Genomic DNA, 20,486 nt, shown 5'->3' with positions numbered 1-20,486 from the left:
AGGGCAGGGTTAGTGTGCTCTCTCCCCGCTTGGTGGGGGGCAGGTACACTCCTCCCCTGGGCACCAGCAGACAGTGCTATGCCACTGCTGTCCTCCATGAATTTGATCTTTTAAAGCCATCTATATTGGCCGTCATTACTGCCTCCTGTGGGAACGAGTTCCATAGTTTATGACTGCACAGCACAGTCTTCTAAAGGTCAGCTTCATTGGAAGGCCATCCTCTGAAATTTGCACTTCTGAACTTATAAATGCAGACAGTTGACCAAGAAATGTGTGCAAAAATGCATATGATGCAGTAAAGGGCATATAAATCAGTGAAGGGCACACACACACACACACACACACACACGTGTGTGTGTGTGAAAATTAACAGACAGAAATGTATTGCATTATAAGAAGCCGCTTTGCAAAAATGTGTATATTTGGTAAGATTGCATACAAAAATGTGCACACGAGCAGAAATTCACACTAAAATGCTGGTAAATTTTTCTGTGGACTTTTAAAATGCAAAATTTGCTGCCTGATTTATAAACCTAGCAGTTCGAAAGCATGTCAAAGTGCAAGTAGATAAATAGGTACTGCTCCGGCGGGAAGGTAAACGGTGTTTCCATGCGCTGCTCTGGTTCGCCAGAAGTGGCTTAGTCATGCTGGCCACATGACCCGGAAGCTGTACACCAGCTCCCTCTGCCAATAAAGCAAGATAAGCACTGCAACCCCAGTGTCGTCCATGACTGGACCTAATGGTCAGGGGTCCCTTTACCTTTTATAAAGGTGGAGAACGGAGCTTAATACAGTGGTACCTCTGGTTACGAACTTAATTTGTTCTGGAGGTCCGTTCTTAACCTGAGGTACCACTTTAGCTAATGGGGCTTCCTGCTGCGCCACCGCCATGCGATTTCTGTTCTCATCCTGAGGTAAAGTTCTTAACCACTACTTCCAGGTTAGTGGGGTCTGTAACCTGAGGTGTTTGTAACCTGAGGTGTTTGTAACCCGAGGTACTGCTGTTTAAGAAAAATGAGAAACTGAAATAGATTTGTCTATCCTTATCAGTTGCTCATACAGCCCTTCATTTTCATTCCCCCTCTTTTAAATGGCAACATCGCTTTCCCATCCTTGGGGCAACCTGGCCAGTTTCTGTGAACTTTGTCCCTTTGGGAGGAGGGCTTCCTCCCTACTTCCCACCTGGTCCCAGAGATCGCTCCTTCTAATATTGATTTCAGTAGGTGAGTGCCGATAGGACCAAAAGCAGAAAAAAAGAGAGGGAGATATTAGAATGCTAGGCAAATCACAGCACTGTAGAGGTATCAACAAAAATGGCGGGGGTGGGGAGTAAGGGAAAAACAAGCAAAAATGGAACTGGAGATTCCTGGAAGCTGGCAGACTGTGCAAGAGAACACCACACTGCAACATTTTGCTGCAGCCCCAGCTTCTGGTTCTTTGAATGCTGTGCCTTCCAGTTCTCCAGCACTGCGACAAACATGGTATGTGTTTGGGGGTGACACACATAAAACACAAAACTATGGTGGTTTTATGAATATCCCACCGGCTCACCACAACACACTCCTTGTTTACAGCAAGATCTACCACATAGTGCTGCAGCCGTAATGTGGAGATGGGATATCGTACAGCTGAATAGGATCATGGCTAGCTCAAGAGTCATGCTAAGGGGAGAACATCCATTTTATTTTTTAATCAGCAAAGCCCATTTCATTTCATTTTAATTTCCAATCAGCAGCGAAAACCCTTCCCCTCCTGGAAGCTCAAGAGTTGGCTTAGGTAGTTGGGCAGGTTGCCAGCAGACTCGGGGGTTTCGCTTTACTCAATCTCGAAATCAAATAAAAACAGCGCAGTCAAAACACAGGAGTCCAGCTGCATGATTACCTGAGAGTATAAACTACTGTAGAAAGAGGTTTGCCCTCTTTTCTGTGAAGAATCAACAGCTACCTCATTACAGCTTTCCTACCAAGGGCCCCCAAACAAGTATACCTCTAAATATCAAAACGCCAGATGTGAGTACCAACAGGACCCAAACCAGGGCCAATGAGAAGCGGAGGGATGTATCAGGTTAAAAAAGTGGGGAAGGAGAACTAGGGGAGCAGCCCCCCCCCCCAAAAAAAACACCTCAACCTAATGAGAACTGAGCATGCTCAGTGACTACAAAATGCTTCATATCTTAGGGGAAAGAAACAGAAAAGCAGAGGGAAGGAAATAATAGAATTGAAGAGTTGGAAGAAACCACGAGGGCCATCTAGTTATGTGAAAACCAAGCCTTATGAGCAGGGGTCAGCAAACTTTTTCAGCAGGGGGCCGGTCCACTGTCCCTCAGACCTTGTGGGGGGCCGGACTATATTTTGGAAAAAATATATGAATGAATTCCTATGCCCCACAAATAAGCCAGAGATGCATTTTAGATAAAAGGACACATTCTACTCATGTAAAAACTGTCCGCGGGCTGGATTTAGAAGGCGCTTGGGCCAGATCCGGCCCCTGGGCCTTAGTTTGCCTACCCATGCTTATGAGGAATGGTTGAGGGTCTTGGGTATGTTTAGCCTGGAAAAGAGGAGACTGAGATATGATAGCCATCTTCAAATATCTATAGGGCTGTCACATGGATGATGTGTTTTTCTCCTGCTCCAGAGCGTAGGATCCAAATCAATGGACTCACATTACAAGGAAGGAGGTTCTGACTAAACATTAGGAAGAATTTGCAGTGGAACAGACTCCTTTGAAAGGTGGTGGACTCTCCCTCCTTGGAGGTTTTTCAGTAGAGGTTGGGTGGCCACCTGTCATGGATGCTTTAGTTGAGATTCCTGCATTGCAGGCGGTTGAGCTAGATGACAATTCGGATCCCTTCCAACTCTACTATTCTATGATACGTAAGAAACAACAATGGCCTCCCTGCCTCACCTAGTGCGGAAAAACCAACTCCGCTTGATCACAAAACAGAGAAACAATAACAACAGTACGACTAAGTAATAAAACCGGCATAGAAGAACAGAAAATGTTGTAATACATACAGATCACAAAACAGCATGTAAAGAAGAAAGCCAAGGCGGGCTTAAAAACTGCCGAAACAAAAATAGGCTAATTCAGGAAGGCTTGGGAGAAAAGTTTCCAAGGCTCTTGGAAAACATAACAATGTGGGAGGGCCTGCTTCCCTTCTAAGGGAAGAGCATTCCAGGGAACTGGAGCCACTGCGCTAAAAGCATGTGGAATTGCAGCATGTTTTACCGCAGGGACACGTGGCATGGCGCCACCCTCCACAGATCTAAGTGACCAGTGGGCGGGAGAGGCGGCTTCCCAGATGCCCTGCATTAAAATCATTTAGGCAGCGGAGGCTGGTCCATAAGGGTGACTCAGGCGCTGCTGCACCAACCTCAGCCTGCCCTTTTGTAAAAGCCAGTCCTGAGGGTGGCACTGGCTGCCAGCACCCTCCCCCTGCTGCCTGGTCTCCGGCCCCACCTGCAGCCCACATTTAAAGCTGCCTCGTGCCACTTCAAACAGTCGTGGCTTCCTCCCCACAAAGAATCCTGGGAACTGCAGTTTGTTAGGCAAGTTGTTGGCAGAACCCTATTCCTCTCAGGGAGCACGACCCTGACCCTTCCTGACAGTGAGAGCTGTTCGGCAGTGGAATTTGCTACCAAGGAGTGTGGTGGAGTCTCCTTCTTTGGAGGTCTTTAAGCAGAGGCTTGACAGCCATCTGTCAGGAATGCTTTGATGGTGTTTCCTGCTTGGCAGGGGGTTGGACTGGATGGCCCTTGTGGTCTCTTCCAACTCTATGATTCTATGACCCTGGGCTGAGTTGATGGGTTCCTTTACTCCTGCTGTAAGAGGATATAGGAAATGAGCAAGAAGTCCTCACCTTTCCACTCAGCTTTGAGGAGAGGCTTCCAGGTTTCTAGCTTTAAAAGAAATTAACAGGAAATGAGAAACATTTGGCTCCCATCTGCACTATACATTTAAAGCAGTATCATACCACTTTAAACAGCCCTGGCCCCAAAACATCCTGGGAACTGAAGGGTGCTGAACCGGAAGGGGTTATCAATCAACCCCTCTTCCCGAGGAACTCTTTAGAGTTGTGGCTCTGTGAGGGGATAGGGGCCTCCTGACAACCCTCAGCACCCTGATCAACTACAGTTGGGACATGGGAGAGGAGGACCTTCTTGGTGGCGGCTCCCAGACTTTGGAACTCCCACCCCAGAGAAGCTAGACTGGCTCCCTCCTTGTTGTCCTTCTGTCAGCAGGTGAAGACTTTCTTGTCCCAATGGGCTTTGAGGAACTGACTGCTTTTAATGAGAGGCCATGCTGTTTTTTTATTGTAGTTATTTGTATGGTTTTAATAGATTTTATGTATGTATGTAGTTTGACTTCTACCTCTGTTCAGTTAAAACAAAATCGAAAATTCTTTCTAGTAGCACCTTAGAGACCAACTGAGTTTGTTCCTGGTATGAGCTTTCGTGTGCATGCACACTTCTTCAGATACCTATCGAAAATTCTTTCTAGTAGCACCTTAGAGACCAACTGAGTTTGTTCCTGGTATGAGCTTTCACGAAAGCTCATACCAGGAACAAACTCAGTTGGTCTCTAAGGTGCTACTAGAAAGAATTTTCGATTTTGTTTTGACTATGGCAGACCAACACGGCTACCCACCTGTAACTGGAACTATGGAAGGCACCACATTGAGCCGCATGAAATGGAAGTCCATAAATCTCTGTTCAGTTGTTGTTTTTCTATGTTTTTAGCATTTTTATATGTAAGCCACCTTGGTCCCATCTGGGGAAAGGCAGGGTATAAATAAATATATGCCTATTATTCATTCATTCATTCATTCATTAATTCCCAGGATGCTCTGGGGAAACTCACAGCTGTTTAAAGTGGCATGGTAGTGATTTTGGCGTCTAGGGCAGTTGGTGGTCACAGTGCTGCCTCTGTAGAACCCGGCAGGAAGGAGGACGAAGAAAAACTGAAGTCTGTTGACTCTGTCGTTTGATCTGGCTCTGCCTACAGTTGGCCTCCTTGCCCTTTGTCCTGATGGGCACCAGCTGCCACTGCATACAGCAGTAGGAAAACTTTGGAATTAAGTTAGGTGGCAGATAGGCAGGAGCCCAGCCAAGCCATTCCCTTGACGCCAGCCCTGCCCTATCTCACAACAAAGGAAAACGTTCTTCTTCAAAGGTTCCCCCAAAAAGAGAGTTTACTCATTCTGATTTCTCCTCCCTACTGCTGTGTCCTAATTAGACCCAGAGCGAGGACCATGCAAGAAGAAACAAATTATTTCATAATGACAGTTGTTTTCATGATTAAAGGTTGCACTAATTTTGTTACTTATTTGGCGGAAATTATGTTTTGTTTATTATTAACTTGCTAAGAATCCATTTGCTTCCTTCCATTTGTTCTTTTGATGTTGGGAAAGATGGAGGGCACAAGGAGAAGGGGACGACAGAGGATGAGATGGTTGGACAGTGTTCTCGAAGCTACTAACATGAGTTTGGCCAAACTGCGAGAGGCAGTGAAGGATAGGCGTGCCTGGCGGGCTCTGGTCCATGGGGTCACGAAGAGTCGGACACGACTGAACGACTGAACAACAACAACAACATTTGTTCTTTGGTTTCCCCCACTCCCCTCTCCCCAACCCCTTTTCCTTTATTTCTGCTTTTGCTGCCATCTGTATAGGAATAGCAGAGGGAATTGAATTCAGCGGCCACACCTAGAAACCACCCATTTCCGTTTCCCACAGCCCCCGAGACATTTGGGCTGTGTACACACCATACATTTAGAGAACATTTAAGGCACATGATTTCCACCAAAGAAATCCTGAGGGCTGCAGCTTATCCCCTCGCAGAGCTATAATTCCCAGCACCCTCAACAAACTACAGTTCCCAGAATTCTTTTGGAATTTCTTCCAGTCACGTGCTCTAAATGTATGGCGTGTGTTGCTCCAGTGCCTAAGGCCTTTTATTTCAGCATCCTGTGCTCACAGTGGCCACCAAGATGCCTATGGGAAGCCCACAAGCAGCACCTGCGCACAACACTCTCCTGCCTTGTGATACCCAAAAACTGGGATTCGGAGGCATATTGCCTCTGACAGTGGAGGCAGAACATAGACATCGTGGACAATAGCCTCCCTGAATTTGTCTAAACCTCTTTTAAAGCCATCCAAGTCTGTGCCAATGGCTACATCTTCTTAGAGCAAATAATAGTAGTAGTAGTAGTAGTAGTAGTTTAGTCGTTTAGTCGTGTCTGACTCTTCGTGAGTTGGGCTTCCAGAGTGTGTTCTTGTTTTAATATGGGAGTGAGCTGTTGAATAAACGAAGTTACATTGGGCTTCTGACTTTTCCTGAATATTTAATACAACAACCATCTCATCCTCTGTCGTCCCCTTCTCCTTGTGCCCTCCATCTTTCCCAACATCAGGGTCTTTTCCAGGGAGTCTTCTCTTCTCATGAGGTGGCCAAAGTACTGGAGCCTCAGCTTCAGGATCTGTCCTTCCAGTGAGCACTCAGGGCTGATTTCCTTAAGAATGGATATGTTTGATCTTTTTGCAGTCCATGGGACTCTCAAGAGTCTCCTCCAGCATCGTAATTCAAAAGCATCAATTCTTCAGCGATCAGCCTTCTTTACGGTCCAGCTCTCACTTCCATACATCACATTTATTATTATTATTATTATTATTATTATTATTATTATTATTATTATTGTACCCCACCCATCTGGCTGGGCTTCCAACAAAGATTGGTTCCCTGTAGCTTTGCTTCTCACAGTGAGGGAACCGCCAGAAGGCCCTCAGAGCTGGACTTCAGTGTCCAGGCAGAACGATGGGGGTGGAGATGCTCCTTCAGGTTGTTTATCTCTGAGCTGTGTGAAGAAATGCTTTATTTTTTTGTCCTGAATCTTCCAATATTCAGCTTCATTGGGTGTTCCTGAGTTTTATGAGGTAGGGAGGGGAATGTTCCTATCCACTTTATTCATGCCATGCTTAATCTCGTACACACCGCTGTCATGCTCCCCGCCCCCAATTACTTGCCTTTTTTCTAAATTAAACAAAACCAAAAAAATCCCTTACTGCTGCCTTTCTTCATGGAGGAGGTGGGAGCAAGATTGCAGCATTTATCACATAACAATGTTCTTGGCATGCTTCCAACCTGTCGCTGGTTTCAGGTGGGATTCAGTCGCATGCCTGCAAATTCAGGCTGGGCAATCGTAGTTGATTGGGAGGCCTTGAGCAACAAACTTGTTTCTCCAGAAGTTTGGACGTTTGTGGTAACAAAAGTGACAGGGGGATGCACAGGAAAGTGTGCGATCACACTGCCTTTGATGCAACGACATCTAATCTGCCCACAAACAAATCGGAAGGAATGCTCAATTAACTGGTCACTGGGAAGTGCTCTTAAGTTAAGCACTGTTTCTGCCATTTCCACAATATACAGCCTCTCTCTCTCAGGCTTGGATTCACTCCCTGCAAAAATGGGAGTCATGATTTACCTAATAAAGCTGTTATGAGAGAATGGGCAAGGGCTGGAAGGCAGCTGGAGTTATGAAAGTGTAATGTAAACTGTTCGTGGGACTTCATGTTTTTGGCAGAGTTTTGTCTGTCAGGTTTAGGAGATCGGAACATCTCAAGTCCTTTCCCGTGCCAAGCTTTCCAAATAAACTTCCAAGAGGCATTTACCAAGCAGAAATGTGCTCAGCAACCCCACCTCCGCTCCTCAAAACAGGCAACCCAGTCAAGTAGCCTAATGGAACAGGGACAATGCGCTGACACTGCTCTGCAAGAAATTAATCCACTCGTGTTTACCAACCCAATACATTTTGCTGCCTGAGTGTCATGGACTGGCTGGATGCAGAGGAGCTGGGGGAGGCACCAGCTGGGGGACTCGCAAGGGAACCCCCAAGGGAAGAAGGCACAAAGCCAGGGGAGTTGTGATGGGATGACAATGAGTGCTCAGAGGGAGAAGAAGGAGCAGACTAGGAGAAGGAGGTGTTGGAAGCAGAAGTGGTAACAGGGTTTAGTGAGCAGGAAGAGGTTGTGGCAGAGAGCAGTCCAGATTCAGAAGCAGAAGCAGAGAGGGACCAAGAGGCAGAGTGGAGGCAGACTGCTGAAGAAGCCAGGGAATCGCCCCATCCTGCTGTGACCCCACCTCTGGTCTCCCAGAACACAGAGAGGAATGAAGAGGGTGGAGTAAGGAGAGAAAAGACAAAGGAGCCTTAGGCTGCTAGGGAAGGAACCAGGGGAGGAGGAGCCTTAGGGAACAGTGGGAAGGCAGGGACCTTCAGTCCTCGCAGCTGCCTCATTGGGGGCAAGGCCTACTGGGAAGAGTTGATGTGCTCACTAGGCCTGTTTTGTTTCATTGAGTAAAGCATTAACGTCACTGACACCTTGTGACTTATTGCTGACCTGCTCCTGGTTCCTACCTAGAAACTGAGGTGAAGAATAGGGCACCTCCCTGCACTGCATGTAAAGAAGCCGACCAACCTGGCAACAGGACAGGGCACCCAAGGACAAAAGACGCACTAAAGGGGTGCAGAGCACTATTCTCCAACACCTTTTCTACCTCCCAACACCTGCTGTCCAGGTGGCTAACTCACTCCACCCTGGGTGCTAACATCAGCAGAGGGTGCCCTCTTGGCTGTTCGGCCACCTTCTAATTTGGCGGTGGCCGAGGAGAGGGCCTTCTCTGTGGCAGCCCCAGAAGTGTGGAGCTCCCTCTGCACAGAGGTGCGCCTGGCACCTTCATTATACAGCTTTCGGCAAATGATAAAGACACCTCTACCCTGACTTTTGACACTTGGGGGTATATGTTTTTAGGACACATTTTATGCCTTTAATTTTAAATTGTTTTTAATTTTATGTCTAATATTGTGTTTAAGTATAACTAGTGTGTTGTAATTGCTGTAACCCATCCTGGGACCTTAGGGTGAAGGGCAGGTAATAAATTTTAATAAAACTATAATAATAATAATAATGTAGCTATGCATGAAAATGCAAACTGGGGCACATTTTTCCTTCATCCCTGGCCCTAACAGCTTCTGGGAAAGTGCAGTCCTTGGCTCCTATTTATATATTATTTATTCTTCTGTTGATCCCTTTCCCAAAACTCCCTGCGGGACAGAGACCACCTTTTGACATGTGCCCGGTTAAATAAACTTGAACTGCCACAAATCAAGCCAGATCCTCCTGCTTCTGCGGGAGTGGGAGAGACATCAACTAAAAATACACAGCTTTGGGATCTTACCTCTTTCAGAGTTCAAGATCTCCCCCTTCTTCATCCGAGTGATGCATGCTGCTTGGCAGGGACCAGCAGTTTGTCTCTCTGGAAAAGCTGATTAATTTGCTTGGCTTTGGGAGCGGAGGCCGAATCATGGCTGCTTTATTAGCTGGAGAAGGAAGAATGCAAGACCAGGCTCTGCTTTGGTGCAAGGCGGGGGTCAGGAACCTCAGGCTTAGGGGCCAAGGTCCTTTCCGGCCTTCAGGACTTTCCTTAGGCCCCACCTGCTTCCCAGGACACATTCAGCAATGCCCTCTTCAAGCGCTTTGGCCTGGCTACAATGTGGTTATTGAGCTGCAATAATACTTCTTGCTTGGCTGAGTAGACAGTGGCACGCATAGAATCTGCTAGTTTTTCCCTACTATGCAGAGATTAAGAGTTACATTCCTTTGGGGCAGGTTGGGGGAATCGGGGAGAAAGGAGCAATGTTGAGATATCAAATACGAACCATCTCAGACCCTATGATTGGCGGGTGATGCCTTGTTGGTGATGCCAGCACAGGGAGCTGCCTGATTGCTGCTGACCCATGACAGGGCCTTTTCGAGGTGGCTCCCCAGTTGGGTAATGCGCTCCCAAGTAAGGTACACCTGTCTCCATCATTATTCATTTTCAGGAGGAATTTGAAAAAACATTTCAAAGGCATTTGGTGGCTGAAGAATACTATTCCCGGGAACTTCAAGATCATTGGATGGAATAATGTTTTAACTTCAATTGCTTTTTAGGGTGTTTTTAATTGTAATTACTTTTAGAGTGTTTCTGTTTGTTTTTTGTTTTTGTTTTTAAATTGTGTGTCTGTTGGCCTAGGCTCCTTGGGGAGGAAGAAGGGTGGGATATAAATTCAACAAAGAAATAAATATGGTCTCCACACCAACCCTGTTGTGGACCTTATCTGCCATTGCTTAAGGCAGCCTTCCCCAACCTGATGCACACCAGAAGTTTCGGACAACGGCTCCTGTGATTCTGGCTGGGACTGATGGAAGTGGAGACCACAGGTTCTCCACCTCCCTGGTTCAAGGGGACCAGAGGTAAAGGAGGCTGGGGCCCTATTATTTTAATGGTTTCCTAGAAAGGAGAATTGGAGCTATTGCAGATCATCATGCAAAGGTGAGATAAGCAGCGATTGCTAAAATCCCGCCCCCATGTGGAGCTATCATGGCACCTTTAAACCTGGCCAAGGGTATGGCTATCAGGAGCAATAAATGCAGCCCCTTTGCTCAGATGAGCACAGCTTCTCCTTGTGCTGTTTGCCACTGTTTTTTGAGCAGAGAGGAGGAGGAGGAACCAACCTTCTTAACCCTGACAAACCTCTGCTGCCCATGCCCTTCCCTACCACAACCTCCCCTCTCCTCCTCCTCCTCCTCCTCCTCCAGCACAGCCCCCCATGGAGATCTTCCCTGGAGTCAGACAGCTTGATCCTTGCAGCTGGCTCCAGGCCTACTCCAGACTGTACGCATTAAGCTGCAAATGACCCAGTTGCAAAGGCACTTGCAAACTGCAAGCAAAGGAAAAACAGTGGCTGAGACTGTTGAGTGAGAAGGAGGAGAGGGCTCCAGCCCGGAAGGCGAAAGGAGCAGCCCAAAGAGCTTGTGCTTGTTTGACTTTCTTCCCATATTTTTTTCCAGGGGTGTTGGTGAAGGCACAGAGCCTCTTGGTCATGAAAGAGGTGGCCCACCCTACTCCACAGAGCAGGTGTAGGGAATCTTTGGCCCTCCAGATGTTGCTGAACTACAATTCCCATCCCTGCTCTGGGATGTAGGGGGGGTCACCTCTGTCAATGGACACGAGGCTCTGTGTCTTCAGCCATGATCCACTAGCCCAAACCAACAGGTGCAATTTCCCCACATCGTATTACATCACTGCGACCTAATTAAAGAATTTTAAAATCTAATAAATGTAGGTAAAACAGAAACACTGCTGGACTGTGAACACTGAATTCATAACAAAGCCACTAGTTATTTGGCGATGGTGTTTTAAGATAAAAAAAAAGATTTATACAAGCTGAATTAGAATGGAATCTAGGATTAAAAAGAAGAGAAGATTGGAAAAAGCTGAAACTTCCTTTTTTAGATAAAACAACCATTCTCAAATTGAAAATACTTCCAAGAATTGTTTTATTTTTTTACTACAGCACATGCTGAATGTGGGAAGGCACGGGGATTGGGGGGGGGGGGTGAAAGCCCAATTGAACAAAAGGCAACAAAACATTAGTGGCTTTATATTGGATAGTAAAAAATAAAATAGAACAAGAGTTAAATTAAAAATAATGTGTACCCTTAGAGAAAAGGGTGGATTTTCTTTCCTGGATTTAAGAGTTTATTTTTATGCCAATGGCCTGGTGTGATTATCTGGCTTGATCAAGCTACAAGACATTGTATACACAAATTAGAACAAAGTTTTCTTAAAGAGTGACCAATGGAATATGTAAACAATCTTGATGTGAATTACATGCTCTATACTGCGTCATTTTATTTTGTACTGTTATTTGATGTTATAAAAATGGGGGGGGGGAGAACGGGGGACTTTTTTTTTAAGGTTCTGTTAAAGAGACTCTAATCAACTTATTATTATGGCTGAAGCCCCTTAAAAGGAAATTTTCAAGAGATATAATTTTTCAACAGTTACTGCTTAGGGAGAGGCAAAAAAGGAAGACGTTGATCTGGATGGCATTATAACGATCTTTTCTTTTTAAACGACAATGAAAGGTAAATAACAAATACACTGACTAGATAAGAGAGATGGTCATTATTGACAACAAATGACAGAGACGAAATGGAGAATGCTGTACCCCTAATTTTTGGCACACCTGTGTCACAGGTGATAAAAACCTTTTCATCCCAATAGCATCCAACAGCTGTACCTGCTATTTGGTAACTGACATCAGAAGAGGCATTCTCTCCTATGTGAGAGAAAAGGGGAATGCCTCTTTTAGCACAGTATTATCATGTGCGGTTTTTAGTAGGCATTTACAGCGCTTCGCAGCCTGTTTACTCTCATATTTCTCACAAACGTAGGACAGAAGGTTTACATTTTAATTAACAGAGTTAATCCTCAATCCATCTCCATCAATCACGAGGAAACGGAAGTGGACAGTAGCGTACCCGAATACACCATCTGTTCTCCAATCAATTCTGAAAAGTTGGAGGACTTTCTGTTCCCGAACCTCCGAAAGAATTTTCCATTGGTTCAGACAAGGAAGGCAAAGTGATGCCAGGTTCTCTGCAACCTTTGGTGTCTAATGATGATCCATACATCTACCAGTTACAGGTAGGTAGCCGTGTTGGTCTGCCATAGTCGAAACAAAATAGGAAATTCTTTCCAGTAGCACCTTAGAGACCAACTGAGTTTGTTCTTGGTATGAGCTTTCGTGTGCATGCACACTTCTTCCATGCACACGAAAGCTCATACCAAGAACAAACTCAGTTGGTCTCTAAGGTGCTACTGGAAAGAATTTCCTATTTTGTTTCATACATCTACCACACATTCTTACACAAGATCTACTGAGCAATCTTGTTCGCAATCTGGAGCTGTCCAAGGCCAAAGCGGAGTTACTGGGATCAAGACTTCAGCAATGAAATCCGTCAAGGAAAATGTCTGAGTGGCTTCGTTTCACGCTCATTCTGAGCAGTTTTCACCTTACTTCAGAGAGTAAGATGGCCTTGTGTTCTGCTATGATGTAGGTGGCCTGATGAATGTCCTCAGAATTGCACATGACCCACTATTCAGAGACTCCTCAAAATTGAGTCTCAAGGCGGTGTAGCTGCATAATGGAAACAGACCTCCCTCCATTCCAGTCAGACACACTGTCTACATGGAAGAAACCCACAGCAACCTAAAAACAGCTGTTACGACTGTATTCAATACAGCAAGTAAGGCTGGCATCTCTGTGGTGACTTTGTGTTGATGGGTCTGCAGCTTGAATATACAAAGTACTCTGTTTTTATGTGAATGGGGCAGCCAAGCAAAGACTTTGCACTACGTGATGAGACTGGCCTCTGAAGGTTGGAGAGAAGAATATGCAATAGCCAGCACTGGGAGAAATGCACAAAATTCTACTGTCCCTACACATCAAATTCAGTCTGCTGAAAAACTTTAAAAATCAATGGACCAACTGGATCAGCTTTCAAGTACCTGGCTGACAAATTCCCTTGACTCAGCAAAGTGAAAATTAAAAAGGGAGTTTTTGTGGGTCCTCAGATCAACAAGCTCCTCAAAGATGAGCTGTTCAACAACCTGCTTCAGATTGACGAGAAAAAAAAGCTTGGTCTGGTATCAACTAAATTCCTTGGAAATGACAGGGAAGAAAACTGCAAGGAACTGGATGAGGACATGTTGTCTCTGTATCACAAACATGACTGCAAACTTGGCTTGGCTATTAAGGTACATGATGTATGTATGTAATCCTCGATTATACAATAAACTATTGCAGATCTTTAAGAATGAGTAGCCAATTTTGTGTTTTCAGTGTCATATTCATTTTCGGCACCTAAAAACTGTAGAGGCATGATTTTTGTCAACATTTGTTGTGCAATGTTACCTAGTCCCTCCCGAGGCGAGCTAAATCTGGCAGGACAGTTTACTCTACGGTTTTAACCCCTCCATGCATTAATTAGGTGCACACATGTTGGTTATGTGAGGCTGGCTATGCCACAGTAGTAATTGTGTCCTGCCAGTTTCACCAATACTTGCCCATTCCAAGACTGAGATGCACATAGATTGATACTCAAAAGGATCCCCCTTAACCTCACAGTCTCAAGAATATGGTGGTCAACTAAACCATCTCCAATAAACAGGACAAAAGAGGATAAATTGCTAATTCATTTGGAAAGATGCAAATGTACATATAATTGCTATAATTTTATTAGAACACATCTCACTGTAGTGGGGGAAACTTGTGACCAGGTGACCGGTGTACTTCCTCAGTCTGTTGTCCATCGGCAACTTTGAGGCCCCTCCAGATCTCCCTGAAGATTATTTACATTTAAAAACTAGAATTGGACCATACAGACCTTCAAGTAGAGGTCCTAACTTCCATAACATAAGTCACATGGCTGCCCTACACTAGACTCATTGGATGACAAAACTTCAGTCTGATTGGACTCATTGCTTAGTACAGATGTAAGAAGGCACCATTTTCCTTTCCGTCCTGCATTCATTGCATTCAGCAATATTTCCATTCAGCAGCAGTTCACCTTCTGCCCAAAGCTATTATCTGTCTGTTATGCCAAAGCTGCATACATTAAATATTTTACATAATTATTAAGTTGTGTTGCCATTACAGTGGTACCTCTGGTTACGAACTTAAGTTGTTCTGGAGGTCCGTTCTTAACTTGAAACTGTTCTTAACCTGAGGTACCACTTTAGCTAAAGGGGCCTCCCGCTGCCGCCAGAGCACAATTTCTGTTCTCATCCTGAAGCAAAGTTCTTAACCCAAGGTACTATTTCTGCGTTAGCAGTCTGTAACCTGAAGCGTCTGTAACCCGACGTACTACTGTACTTTATTTCACCACAATCCTTTCAATGCAAAGGAAACCCTTTGCATGAATAGATTTTCATTCCAGACATGGGACAAATAAGCATACATTGGCAGTCCCTGTTTCTTTCAGAATTCTTTGACATCTGTCCTGCTGAGATGAAGGGGAAACATTAACACTGCTGAGTTAAGGGGGAGAAAAGATAGCTTCAGAGTCAGGTGCTTGGTGGCTTCAGTGAAGCATGTAGATTTCTCCCAGATGCTGAGGATAATTTGCAGGCTGCATTCAAAACTGTCCCCTTGAATCCAGGAGGAAAAACCTGGCAAAACACCACCAAAAACTTAAGAGTGAGAGAAAATGTGGAAACAAACACTTCAAAACGGAAGTTTCTCTAGATTGTGGTATGCTTTAGCTCTCCAACAGGAGCCCTTTACACTATGGAGAGGAGAAATGTGCACTTTTCCAGGTTTGGCAAAAAAACAGAGCATCTTGTTTGATAGATCCCAAACTTTGCAGTGTGCTCCCCCAGGTGGCCCTGCAGTGTACAACATTGAATTAATTTGCAGCATTCAGGGTTGTGCATGAAATCTGATGTCCGCACAGGAAACATCATTCAACAGAGTGACTGCTAAAGGGAGCGAGATTCTTAAAACAATCATTTTCAACTGCAGCAACTGGGAGAGCACTGTTGTGCTCAGGTTCCACTTGCAAGCTTCCCCTGGTCATCTGGTTGGCCACTGTGAGAACAGGATGCTGGACTAGATGGGCCTTTGGACCAATCCAGCAGCAGGTTTCTCATGTTATTATGCAGCTGCATAAATGATGACGGATGCTACTGCATAACCTTTGGCATCATGCACTGGTACCACTCATTTATTTTTTATTATTTATAAAATTATTAGTTGCTTGTTACCTAAAATTTCTCCAAGCAACATTTATTTTAAAACATAAATATACTATACCATAAAGGATCTTAAATCTACCGTGTTGACCAAGGAATTGGGGGTATCCAACTTCCAAGAATTCTCAGTCTTTATTACAGTGCTATCAACAAACACCCTTGCTCGAGCTGTATGTGCAGATAAATTAAAATAATTAAGATGCAACAATATTTAAGAGTTCAGAATGTGCTGGTAAAGTAGAGCTTCAAAGGAGAACCAGAAATGCCATCTTTTATTTGAAAATTTATTGAAAAAATGCAATACAAGTAGCAAGATTGAACACGTCTAAATGCTACATCTACTTTCCCTTTGACTACAAAAGTTCAAAATAACAGCTACTTAAGCTATAAAGATTTACTTTTTTCCCCTCTGTTCCCATCCCCCGCCCCCAAAGAAAGTAATAATCGGCTATTCTATACAATTCACCATTGTCTTAAATTTTTTACAAAGCTCCTTCATATCTGCAGTGAAATAATTTGTGACTGAATGTGTAAAAAAGCAACAAAAACCCCGTCAGAACACAAATATTTAATTGTCCATTATAGGAAAATGGCAAAGCACAGTTTATGAACACTCCCCCAAATAAAACCCAGAAAACTTTTAATTGCTGGCTGCCCACTTCTGTCTGGCAAGTGAAGCTGCATTTTTTTTATTCCCAATTTGGTCAGTATAGATTACCATCCTGCTGCCCTTCCTTCTGTACACACATTCATACATAAATAGCTTTCATTTACTATACAGTTAAGACAGTTTCTGGATAATCTCATAGATGAGGGAGGAAGTTACTGGGAACATATTGCCATCTCAGCATTATAAATAAATAGACCATATTTCATTTACTGCCCTAATGGCAGCACTGGCCCCCAGGAATTCCAAAGGCCTCTAGAAACCAAATTTATTCTACAGGCAATTAATGTGATGGTGGTGGGTTTGAGGGTGCCGGCAGCCCACTCACAAGAAACAGCAATTCCCCATGTTGGTGGCAGATAAATCAAGAGGGATGCATCACTGGTATCTTACTCCTAAATGAGGAATAGAGAACCTGTGGCCCTCCAGATGTTGCTGGACTACCATTCCCATGAGCACTGGCTATGCTGGCTGGGGCTGATGGGAGTTGGAGTCCAACAGCATCTGGAGGGCCACCGGTTCCTCATCCTGGTTCTAAGTGGCCTTCACAGCACCCAGCTTGAAAAGGCAAGCCAGCTCAGCAAATACAGTTCAAAAGAAATTTGTTCTGTTTCCACTGTCTGCCCATGTGTACGTGGGTTACTTATGGCACATAAGCAGCCTGAAATGGAAAAAGAACCAACTTTGTCTATTGATAAAGGTTACTCTCTGCCTGGTAGCCAGGTGTTCCTTCCTTACCACAGGTAACCATGTCAGTGGCTATTTTTAAGCCCAGATGCTAAGGAAAAGGGAGCATATTGAGGGCTGGTATGTTGTGATTTAGCTTTCTAAGAAGCCCAATAATAATGTATTAATATTTTTTAAAGCAAGCTTCTGGACTTAGTGTGGGAGCAAATAGCAAAATACATGGCACAAAGGTAATATGAATCTGCTTGATTTGCATAATTTATACATGTAGCAGACTCCAGCATTTCTTGCCACAGAATTGGGTTACTTTGGTGCAGACTTTTTTCTTCTTTTTTGTGCAGAGTACATACAGTCTTGAATGAACCTAAAGGAAGGTAGGGGATCTTCTGTTGGAGACAGAAAGCTTACTACTCATCAGACAAAGCAAGACTAGTTTCCACCACCTAAGGCTGTTAGTCCTAAATGCCTTAGACTTTTGCCAAGAGGGTATGTGATGGATTAAAAAAAACTATTTCAAAAAGAAACTTGGGTGACCCTCAATGAGTTATTTACTTAATAATTTACCTTCAGAGTTATGTCTGCCCAGTTTGCATTTATGTTGTCGTCTCCCAGGATTGTTTCTCACACTTGCTTTCTTCCCTTGTGATTCTGAATGATTGAGATTTGAGTGGATTTTTTAAGCAATGCTAAATATTTACACCCTGGAGGGGAAGACGGGGATGTGCAAAAGAAGTTAACGTCAGATGTCCATATAGGACAGGAGAGCATTGGGGGTGTATGGAAAGTCTGAATGGAAAGTCTATTAAACACACCCTATGCGCATAACCGGTGGGGAGGGGCAACTTGTCTGCTGGATGAGGTTCTTGCACACAAGGGGTGGAGAGCTCTTAAACTGGAAAAGCAATAGGTGGGTCAGTGGTCAGGAGAAGGGACAATCTGAGAAGCATATCCCTGATTAGATAAGAGCAAATTCCTGTTTAATGGGAAATCCAAACTTCATGCAAAAGAAGTGTCTGAAAATAGAGTTTTAAAACAGAACAGGACTTCACCATCTAGTTAGCCACAGGATACAAAAAGTTAAAAATCATGCTGAGTGACAGCTCAAGGAAGGACAAGACATACCTTCAAATAACATATTGAAAAAGCAATAATTCCATTAATAAATGTGTAACAGTGCTGCACTTGTAGTAAGGTTTGGGATTTGATAAAGATGTCTTCTTTAGAATTATGGAACTATTTTATAGCTGGTGCTTAAAGCTTTTAATAGCAGAGGCAAAGGAAGCTGCAGAAGAATTACGCACTAGAGAAAGTGACACAACCAAAATTGTCTTCCACAATAAATATTTTTTTTAAGTGCTATGGGTTGAGTTTTTATTTTTATTTTTAAAAGTTCAGTCTAAGATTTTTAGGAAGGTAGCCCATTAGTTCTATTTGTAAAGAGAAGGGCACATAGAAACCCACAAATAGTGTTACAGCCCGAGTTTGATCACTTGGAAGGAAGTCTATTGTTTCCAGTTGGGCTTTACTCCCAGCTAAGTGCATCAGATGGCAACCCCTGAAGGCTTGTTGTGGCTGACGGGACACCAGAGCGCATTGGAGCAAAGTTGACTGAGCAGTGCTAATCTCTTACATGCCCACAATGCCTTCAAACTCTAAATAAGACTGTATTAACTCCCTAACTGAAACCTACTCAAATCCGAGGGGGAAAGTAAACATGCGGTATGGTAATATAGCTTCCACACAACTGCTCGTTTTCACTGAAATCAGATTCTTTTCAATGTGTGTCCTTGTTTTTCTGTAAATTTTCTTTAAACAGCAGAAAGCATTCCTCTTCACTTAAATGCTAGAATCGTCATCCCACCCCTCAGCTATTAGGTGGTGGACTGAAAAGAATTTCAACTTCATACCTCTCAGGAAAAAAAATTCACTCATAATTATGAGAATTATAATTCTGCAGAACTTTCACATGCTGCTGGAAGGAAAGAACAAGCCTGCAGTTTTTAGTATGGCCAAGGAAATCTTTCAACTAAGCATGGAGATGAAGTTCATCCTATTTGTGAAGAACATGTTGCATCCCAATTTGGAACCCTCTCATTCTTCCTACATGGGGAAAACATTTAAAGGAAATGAAACTGCTTCCCAATTAAGAGTACTGATACCAACTACCTTTCGCAAGATTTGTTTTAAAAGTGTACTTTTAAAGTGATAAGGAGAAAAGGTTATTTTGGGTAAAAACAAACCCACACAGAGAAAATCTCACTTAAATCTGCTCTTGTTCTGATTTGGATCCTTTTTTATGGCATTCAACATTCTCTAGTGATAGCCAATCAGAACACACCTAGGTTAAGATCCTGAGAACTGCAGCCAATCCTGGGGTTTGTTATTTCATTTAGCATGGTAGCAACGGAGCAGCCATCATTCATTTCAGCAGCCTTACGCAATAAGTTTTGTATGACCTCAATGTCTCAAAGGAAGGAGGTGCAACAGTAGTATGCTCTATGGACTGTGCCCAAGAAGAACTACAAACTACTATATTGTCTTATAAGGAGGATTAAGTGACTCGCAACACGTACAGGCTTAGTTTTTAACAGCAATCATTGGAAACAATCTACAATACTGATGATGCCTTTGTAATTGCCTGCTTAAAGAATACAGATTTAGGAATGCTGGATTGTCTCTAAGGGATGACTTGTGCTTCATTTATCCCTTCCTGTGGTATGTTGCCAGTGTGCCAAGTTTAAATAGTGCTTTAAAAACCAGTATGATTTTAAAACTATGCTACCAAAACCACAAAAACTCAAAACACAAACAATTGGGAAGGAGAAAAAAGAAAAGAAATGAACATCCCATCCTATTGTTGCAAATTACAGCCTATTTCGTAGCGTGTAGAGCCCACACCTCTTAAACACACAATTCTAATGGGCTTAATTTAATGGAGAACAAAAAAGAGGGTGGGGGGAATAGGAGACAGAATTTACAAGAGATTTAGTATTCCAAGGAGTGCAAAAAAGAAAAAAGGAGAGAGCTGGAAAAACATGATGCCTTGTCACAATTGATTAAAACCTCTAGAATTCACAGTATAAAAGGTGAAGCAATTTCCATCATTCCTGAACCTAGACTACTACTGAAATACCTGTGCAAATACCACAACCCCCTGCTATATTCAAGCATCTAAGGGGCTGACAAACCAACAAAAAGCAAGGGAAATCCAGAGGAAAAGAGAGCAGGCACCTGGCATAAATATAAAATAGCTGTGATTAGGAAACTCTGAATATATCTCAGATCCACAAGAGCCAAGAAAAAGCTTTGCACAAGTGTTTTGCTGACTTCTCAGGCAGGAGGGGTCACTTCTAGGTCATTGAGACCCCCACACTATAACATGTTCGAAGTTATGTGAGAATGCAGACTGCTTGAGGAGGAAAAGGAGGAGGAAGGGCAATGCAGTTCAATCAAAGGCAATCACTTTCGATAAGCTCTACATGTTCTTCTTGTGA

This window comes from Lacerta agilis, chromosome 8 (assembly GCF_009819535.1).
Source record: "Lacerta agilis isolate rLacAgi1 chromosome 8, rLacAgi1.pri, whole genome shotgun sequence".
Taxonomy (NCBI): domain Eukaryota; kingdom Metazoa; phylum Chordata; class Lepidosauria; order Squamata; family Lacertidae; genus Lacerta; species Lacerta agilis.
The sequence above is the reverse complement of the archived record's forward strand: the minus strand, read 5'-3'. Positions refer to the sequence as shown.